Source organism: Lontra canadensis, unplaced genomic scaffold (genome assembly GCF_010015895.1).
Source record: "Lontra canadensis isolate GAN:19392208 unplaced genomic scaffold, GSC_riverotter_1.0 scaffold1075, whole genome shotgun sequence".
NCBI lineage: Eukaryota > Metazoa > Chordata > Mammalia > Carnivora > Mustelidae > Lontra > Lontra canadensis.
In genome coordinates, this window is record NW_022632059.1 from 7,764 (window position 1) to 15,373 (window position 7,610).

Here is a 7,610-nt window from a genome sequence, read left to right on the forward strand (position 1 = left end):
TGAGCCACACAGGGGCCCCTGTTTCTAAGTCTTAAGTGGATCCTAAATGGTGAACATTTGTAGTCTTTCTTCAGCAAACCAGTCATCACCTTCACTTCCATTTGGTGGGTTTCCATGCCTCTGCACTGGCAGCATGGTGGAAGGCATACAGAGGACTCAATACAGAACCATGTGCTAGGTAAGCCTTTTCAGTTTTGTCTGGTTCTGCTGAGAGCCCATGAGTGGCTGGCTGGGCTGTTGGGGTTTATTCTGTACTGGGTATAATCCTAGAGCCCCTTTACTTTCTGGCTACTTCCTTTTTTACTTTCTTTTAGCTTTTCTGTTTCTATTCCTTCAGAATATGTTTTGTTTTTATTTTTTTTAAAGATAATCAAGATTTTATTAGTTTTAATTTATTAATGTGGAGACAAGAAAAACACAATTTATCTGCTAATATCTTTAAAAAGATTTTAGTTTTTGAAAAAAAATTAAGGTAGTAAATATCAGCTTTTTTCCCCTGAAAATCTGCTTTTTTACAAAGATGACCAGGGCCCTGCTCTGATCCATAAGAGTTTGTTTTGATTTTTTAAAAATGTTGACTCTCCTCCATGGTTTGACAAGTATGTGCTTCATGGCAGAAGTGAGATTACCTAGGACTAGGACATCCCCTTGCCTCAGAGAGGAGAGTGCCTTCTCAAGAATTCCTGCTGCATTTCTCAATCTACTTGATGAGGCTCCCCCAACATGTCTTGGCAAGCAGAATAGCTCTTGTGTGTCAGAGACTCACCCAAAAGAAGGAAGAGGTCTTTGGGGTGTTCTTTCACTCTTCATTGTAAGTTTGTTCTTTAAACAACATCTGTCCTTTCCCTTGCACACTCCATCCCAGGCAACAATAGTTTTTTTTTAAAGATTTTATTTATTTATTTGATGAGAGAGAGAGAGAGAGAGAGAACACAAGCAGGGGGCGTGGGAGAGGGAGAAGCAGGTGCCCTGCTAATCTGGCAGCCCAATGCAGGGCTTGATCCCAGGACCCTGGGATCATGACCTGAGTTGAAGGCAGACAATGACTGAGCCACCCAGGCACCCCAACAATAGTTTTAATATTTCTTTTTATGAGTTTGGCTTCTTTAGATTCCACATATAAGTGATACCTTGCAACAGTTATGTTTCTTTGTCTGACTTATTATCTCACTTAGCATAATGTGCTCAAGGTTCATCCTTTTAATGGATGACAGCTGTCTTTCTTCTTTATAGTTAAATTATACTTTATATATATATATGCATTATATATATGTGTATATATGCACATGCACAACATACGTCTTCCTTATCCAATCACCCACTGATGGGCATATAGTTGTTTCCATCATCTTGGTTATTTTGAATAACCCTGCAGTAAACAGGGGAGGGCAGATGTTTCTTAGACACTGTTTTCATTTCCTTTTCATTTCAGAAGGGAGATGGCTGGACACATGATAGATCTATATTTCTTTTTTTGAGGAATCTCTATATTGTTTTCCATAGTGGGTGCACCAGTTTACGTTCCCACCAACAGTGTACTGTTCTCTTTTCTCCACAAACTTGTCAACACTTGTTATCTCTTGTCTTGATGGCAGCCATTCTAATAGGTATGGGGTGATATCTCATTGTGGTTTTAATTTGCATTCCCTGATGATTTTTAAGCCCCAGAGATCTAATGCACAATATACTGATAGGCACAATATAGACAGCAATATTTTGTTACAATCATCAGACTTGACAAGAGAGTAGAACTTAATTATGCAAACCTTTAAAAAAGAAATGATAATTATATAACATGATAGAGGTGGAAATTAATGGTTTAATGACAATAGTATAACAATATATGAATGTATCAAATTAACATGTAGTGCACCTTAAATTTACACAATGTTAAATATCAAGTATAGTTCAATACAAAAGTGGAAATACATGTTCATTGATGTTCCATAGGTCAGAGATTCAATATCAAGTGTAGTTCAATACAAAGTGGAAATAGATATTCATTGCTGTGCATAGGTCAGAGATTCTCCCACTGAGGATATATTATAAAAAAAGGTATACTTTGTATGAAGAAGAGCAGCATTAAAATAATAGATCAATTAACTGCAAAGGAACTTTTAGAAGATAGTGATTTCTCACTATTTCCAGCTTTTCCAAGACACGTTCAGAACCTCTCCTTGGAGTCCTGGAGAGTCCCACACTTGGTTGTGATGTGAATGTGGAGTTTTGCTTCATTGTTGCATTTACTTAGTAGCTGGGTTGTGTGACAATTAAGGCAAGTAGTTTGACAAGTCGTGGTGCAGTGTCAGGCCCTACTCAACAACTGCAGACCTGAAGGAATAAGAGACTTGTATCCATTCTTTCCTTTCCTCAGAACACATCTTTGTTCCCAAATGTGATAGGATGGATTCCTTAGCATCCTTAAGGCTTTGTTCTAGTATCACCTTTTCTATCATGCTTTTTTTGGATACCTTATCTAAGATTATAACTTTACTTTCTGTCATCAGAGATACTCTCCTTTCTTCTTTCCTATGTTATTTATTAGGTCTCATCATTTTACAAACTACACACTGTTTTCCTTCCTCTTTCTTACCTCCATTTCTTCCTTCCTTTCTTTTTACTTTGTAATAGATAAATACCCATAACTGCACATGTCACATGGAATTTTTATGTGCTTTGCTCCTTGTTTCTCTAATGTGTAGTGGTCAGTATATTTTTGTTGCGTGAATGAATTGATTCATGCTTGCATTAATTAACAAATGTTCATTTCATTTTCCATTTTTATTCTTTTTGACTTTGAATTTCTCCACAAGAAGTACTCAAATCCAGAGAGATCCTGTCAGTGTGGGGTCACTGTGTGTCGGATGAGAGTATCTACATGTATATGAAGGAGGCTGTCGCTGGAGGAAGGTACAGCCTGACCTAGGTGGATGGTTCTGAGAGCAGCTGCCATTCCCTGATGATTCTGCTTTGAGGAAACCTAGAACTAAGAAAGCTGTAGTCATCCATCTTCTAATGTGTATGAAAGGAGCACTGTAGGTTTGAGTAATCCCACAAAGCTGGCTATCAGGCCCCTCAGCTTGTCAGCAGAGCTGGTAATCATGGGGCCACCCTACCATACAAGATAGAGGGAGCCTGAAGCAAAATTGTTCTCTGGAAAATGTTCAAATATGGGAAACTCTTGACTTAAGACCTGTGCCAGAATCAAGGGACTAGGTGATCTTTCCAAAGGGCTTCTGGCTGTGCTGTTGACTCATTTCCTGGCATTAACTAGCCCAGATTCTGGTCTGGCAGTCCCTGATTGGTGCCCTCTGCCTCTATAATGTCATGATGTGGCCTGCTGGAGTCAGAATCCTACCTCCTCCTGAGGTCTGACACTTTCCTATATGTGCTCCCTGCTAATCAATTTACCAACATGAAGGTCTTGGCGATGCTGGTACTGGTGGCAGTTTCCACCTTCCTGGTCTCAGGCCGTAAGTAAACATACTTACATGAAAATAAGGTCTGGAGCAAGAGGATATCACCATATAAATTCTGCATGGATGGGGGTTTTAGAGGGGCTTTATATGCTTGCACCTGTGTCCTCCAATCTAGTACCCTCGTTCCATCTCCATTTTGCCTCACCACTCAAGATAGAGAGGACTCTCCCTTTAGCCTTTGACAATTCAGTCAGGTCTTTGTTGTTTTAACCTTGGAATGCAACTTCAGTGTTATTTCAGGACAATATATTTAATAAATACATCAAAGGTGGATTGTAGGAAAGGAAAAATGTAGAAAAATTTGTGGGGCTTTGTGGGCTTCATATTATCTGTTCATCTCTGCTCTCAACATGTGTAGGAAAACTTAAGGTTCTTCAGTTGTGAAATCTTGCAATATTTTCCATATTCTGTCTTGCCTTACCTTCAAAACTGTTGGTCAACTTACACCTATTTTTTCTTTTTCTCTTTCAGAGACTACAACAGATGTTCCATCTGATAGCTCTACTAGTAAGTGTGTGTTTACACCTTCCTGTTATGATGGTTTTTCATCCCAGCCTCCTGTCAAAGCAGCCATGGCAGCCAATGTAGAGACTCTTGAGAACAAAAGTCACGAAAAGTCACATTCTAGTTTTTAAAGTTCATTGTGAACATACAAAATGTTCTTATTTCCTATACATTTTTAGAGAATATAAAGCTTCTGACATGGATTTACATAAATTGTGGATTAATTACTCATTATCCTGTAGCAGAAATGACAAGGGAATGTGGTCTGAAACTGTGGTCTGTTAATTTGGGGAGATGCATGTATAGCCTTTGTGATTACCATAAATTTTGAGGCTGAGTATATGACCAGAGTGAAAAGAAGGGTTAATAAGTGTCAGGAACATGGAAGAGAATGTAGATGCTGAAAACAATGTAGAAATGTGGGCATTAGAAGCACATGGGAGTGTGGAATAGAGACTATGGAATTTAAGGGTGAAGTAGCAGGATGACCCTAAACTTTGGTCCTTATAGAAGTATATATACCTTATTCCCAGGCTGCCATGCATTTTCTTCTCTGATTTGAAACCCAAGGTTTTGAGGAGTTCTTTATAGATCCTGGATATCAACCTTTTGTCTGTACTGTCATTTGCAAATATCTTCTCCCATTCCGTGGGTTTTGGACCAATGCTCTAGTATTTCTTGGGCTTCTCCTACACTGTCCTGTATGTCCAATTCAATGTGTGTTGTGCTCATGAAGACATGAGGAAGATTTCTCTTTTGTGCTTCATAGCTGGGGACCTGTGTCCTTTGGTCATAAAGGTATAGACTGCAGTCAGACCTCACACACTGAACCATATGTCCTACCTGCCATGTGGAGTCAACTGAAAACACTGTCTCATCTTCTTAATGAGAACCAAGACAGTAGGGCTAGAGTGTGGGTATGGAGAATGAACTATATACTTGTTGAGATAGACACAACTCACAACTATTGGGTCTAACTCTGGTTATCTGTCAGGAGCTCTGGTGTAAGGTGCAGAGAGTGATAATTATCATCAATCTTGCCACATTACCTTTGAACATGGGATTATTGATAGGGCATTTGCTTACTTTTATTATTGCCAGAAGAGTACTAATTTCTCCTGTTACATCTAATGTGGTTCTCCTAGATAGTACTGTAATAGATGGATTCCAAGTTGAACAACAAGCGAGACAAATATAATCCCATTTCAGGCCAGAACCTGAAGAAGGAGATCGTGTTTCATCCAAAGAAAAGAGATCCTATTGCTAATCTGAAATGCATGATCTTATTCTTTCTTCTCTTCTCCTATATAGTTTACTCCACTACTCACACTCATTCATGCTTCATTGGAAACTAAAGAGGCCAAGTGAGCCCAGGGATGGGCACCAGAAAGTCAGCCCACTAGGGGTTCTCTTGTTGCCTCTGAGCCAGGATCCCTATGAATAAGAACACATATGATATATGCTCATCCCTGGGAGAACATTTTGCATGTATCTTCTCTTAGTGTCACAGTCCTTGGAGGGAAACCCAAATTCTTATAGTGCTACAAGGCGGGGGTATGAAGAGAGAGGCCAAAGGAAAGTGGGTAGTCTGGTGAAGGTATGACAGGATTGTTGACACTTACAGAGATGAATTCAGAGTCCTCCAAGTTCAGTGGGACAAATTTTGTTTCCTGGAGAAGAGTCAAGTGTCTCAGCTTGGATCTTTTCCACTTAATTTCAGCTGTCCCAAATCCACCACTGTGGGGCCCACCTCCAAATCAGCTACTGCCTCCACTGATGCCACCACCACCACAGTTCCCACCACCATGACCAGTTCTGCTCAAACCACCAATGTTTGAAAGAGTAAGTCCAAGTTACTTACATGCTACCTTTATGGGGTTCCTGGATTCCTGGATTTTCTACTTTCCTGGTAAAGTCTATTTTGGGGGCAGGAGGGAGAAGCCATGAGATAGTTCTGTTTTCATTATTCTCTTATTGTTTTTGGTTTTACAAATCAAGTGAACAGATACATCTCAGAGGAGTCCGAGTTTGCAGCCTCTTATTCTCCAATATTATCTGCATGGCCTTAAAATGTTAGCATTTCATTGGGAAAACTCTTCTTTAGTAGAAATGTCATTAGAAGGACTGAAGTAAGTGTTTCCCTGGGGCCAGGTAACTATTTATGTGTTTTTTTTTTTTTAATCAGAAAATTTCTGTTTCCTTGAAAGACTTTTCTAAAAATAGACAATAGCTGTAGATGAGGCTTTCTTGAGGCAGAAGCTTTGTAACATTATTCAGGATACTTTTGCGAATTTGGACAATCATAGAGGATCAAAAAAGTACAGAGTTTCTAATCCTGATTAATTTTTCCTGTCCTTCACACTCATGGAACATCAATTACAAATTTTATTGAGTGTGGACATATGCCAGGTATTTTGGTATACAATTCACATATCAATGTAATTTAAATTTCAGAGTCATTCTACTAGGTAAACACTGTAAGGATGAAGAAATGGAAAACTAACAATGAAAGACTTTCCCCTGAACATGTGGGAGAGATTGGATTTGTACCTAAACAATCAAAGTCTTGAGGAAACGTTTTCAAATGGCTTATAGTCTTTCAGTGTTGGGGCCATTGCTTTTCACCTTGCTCAAGGACGTGTAGTGGCAGCCTGTGGGAGGAAATAGAAGTATTCATCCCTTTTGAGAAGAAGATTGGTTTACTCTGAGTTATAGTAAAGGGGAAACTAATACATATTGGCCTACTTCCTGTTTTCCCAAAACACCAGCTTCCCTAGGCTCCTGTCATGGGCTGCCAATCGTGTTTCTTTTGGGATGAACATACCATGTTCCTAAGACTCTATGGAGTTCAGTGTCATTTGACATTTGCTAGTGTTCTTACAGACTCCCAAAAAAGCCACGTTCTTCACCCTTTTTTGAAACCCTCTTGACAATATATTTTATTCTCTTGCAGGTGTCATCAACAAGATTAAGAATAAACTAGATTTGAAAAATCTAGATTTGAATAATCACTAAGATGAAGGAAGCCTGGGCCTTTTGCAATTGATCCTGCTGGGCTTGGCCACAATGTCCCTTCAATTGGTTTAACCCTGACTCTTAACATGTCTATCATCTCTGTCTTATCCCTAATCAGTTTATCTGTTTTCAAATAAAAAGTAACATTGAGTAGCAACAAAATCATATATTTTTAAGAGGTTGGAGAGTGCTTGTCTAATGATTCAGTCGATCCCAGTGACAGATACTTTGAATTTTTTCTAGTCCTTTCTGTAGGACTGTGAATTGGACTTTGTACATGTGTCCCCAATTTTTAAACATAAGACACAGTTCTTGGGCCCATCACTAGAGACTAAAGGTTCTCTCACTTGAATGCACTTATCAACATTTACCAGGCACCAATGTCCATTTTGGATTCGATCAAACTCTACTCTTGACTGAGTCATGGTTATACTTTATTCTGTAATGACTTATGAGGTGAGAAGCAAGAAAGCAGCTCTGCCATCTGGGAACTGACCTGACATGGTTGACATTCTGAGGTATTAGGGGCTGAACTGGGCTGAGGGCTAGGAAATGGTGTTCTCCCATTGCACACATGCAAAATCTTAGAAGACCAAGGGAGACAAGGGCGCT

At 39.3% G+C, this 7,610-nt stretch overlaps 1 long non-coding RNA gene across 1 annotated transcript; it reads left to right on the plus strand.

Moving 5' to 3' along the window:
- The first annotated feature begins 3,415 nt into the window (after positions 1-3,415).
- Positions 3,416-7,177, plus strand: LOC116863401. The gene is made up of 4 exons (XR_004381817.1): positions 3,416-3,473; positions 3,951-3,986; positions 5,704-5,825; positions 6,937-7,177. It is a non-coding gene; the product is annotated as an uncharacterized LOC116863401 (long non-coding RNA).
- Positions 7,178-7,610: the final 433 nt, after the last annotated feature.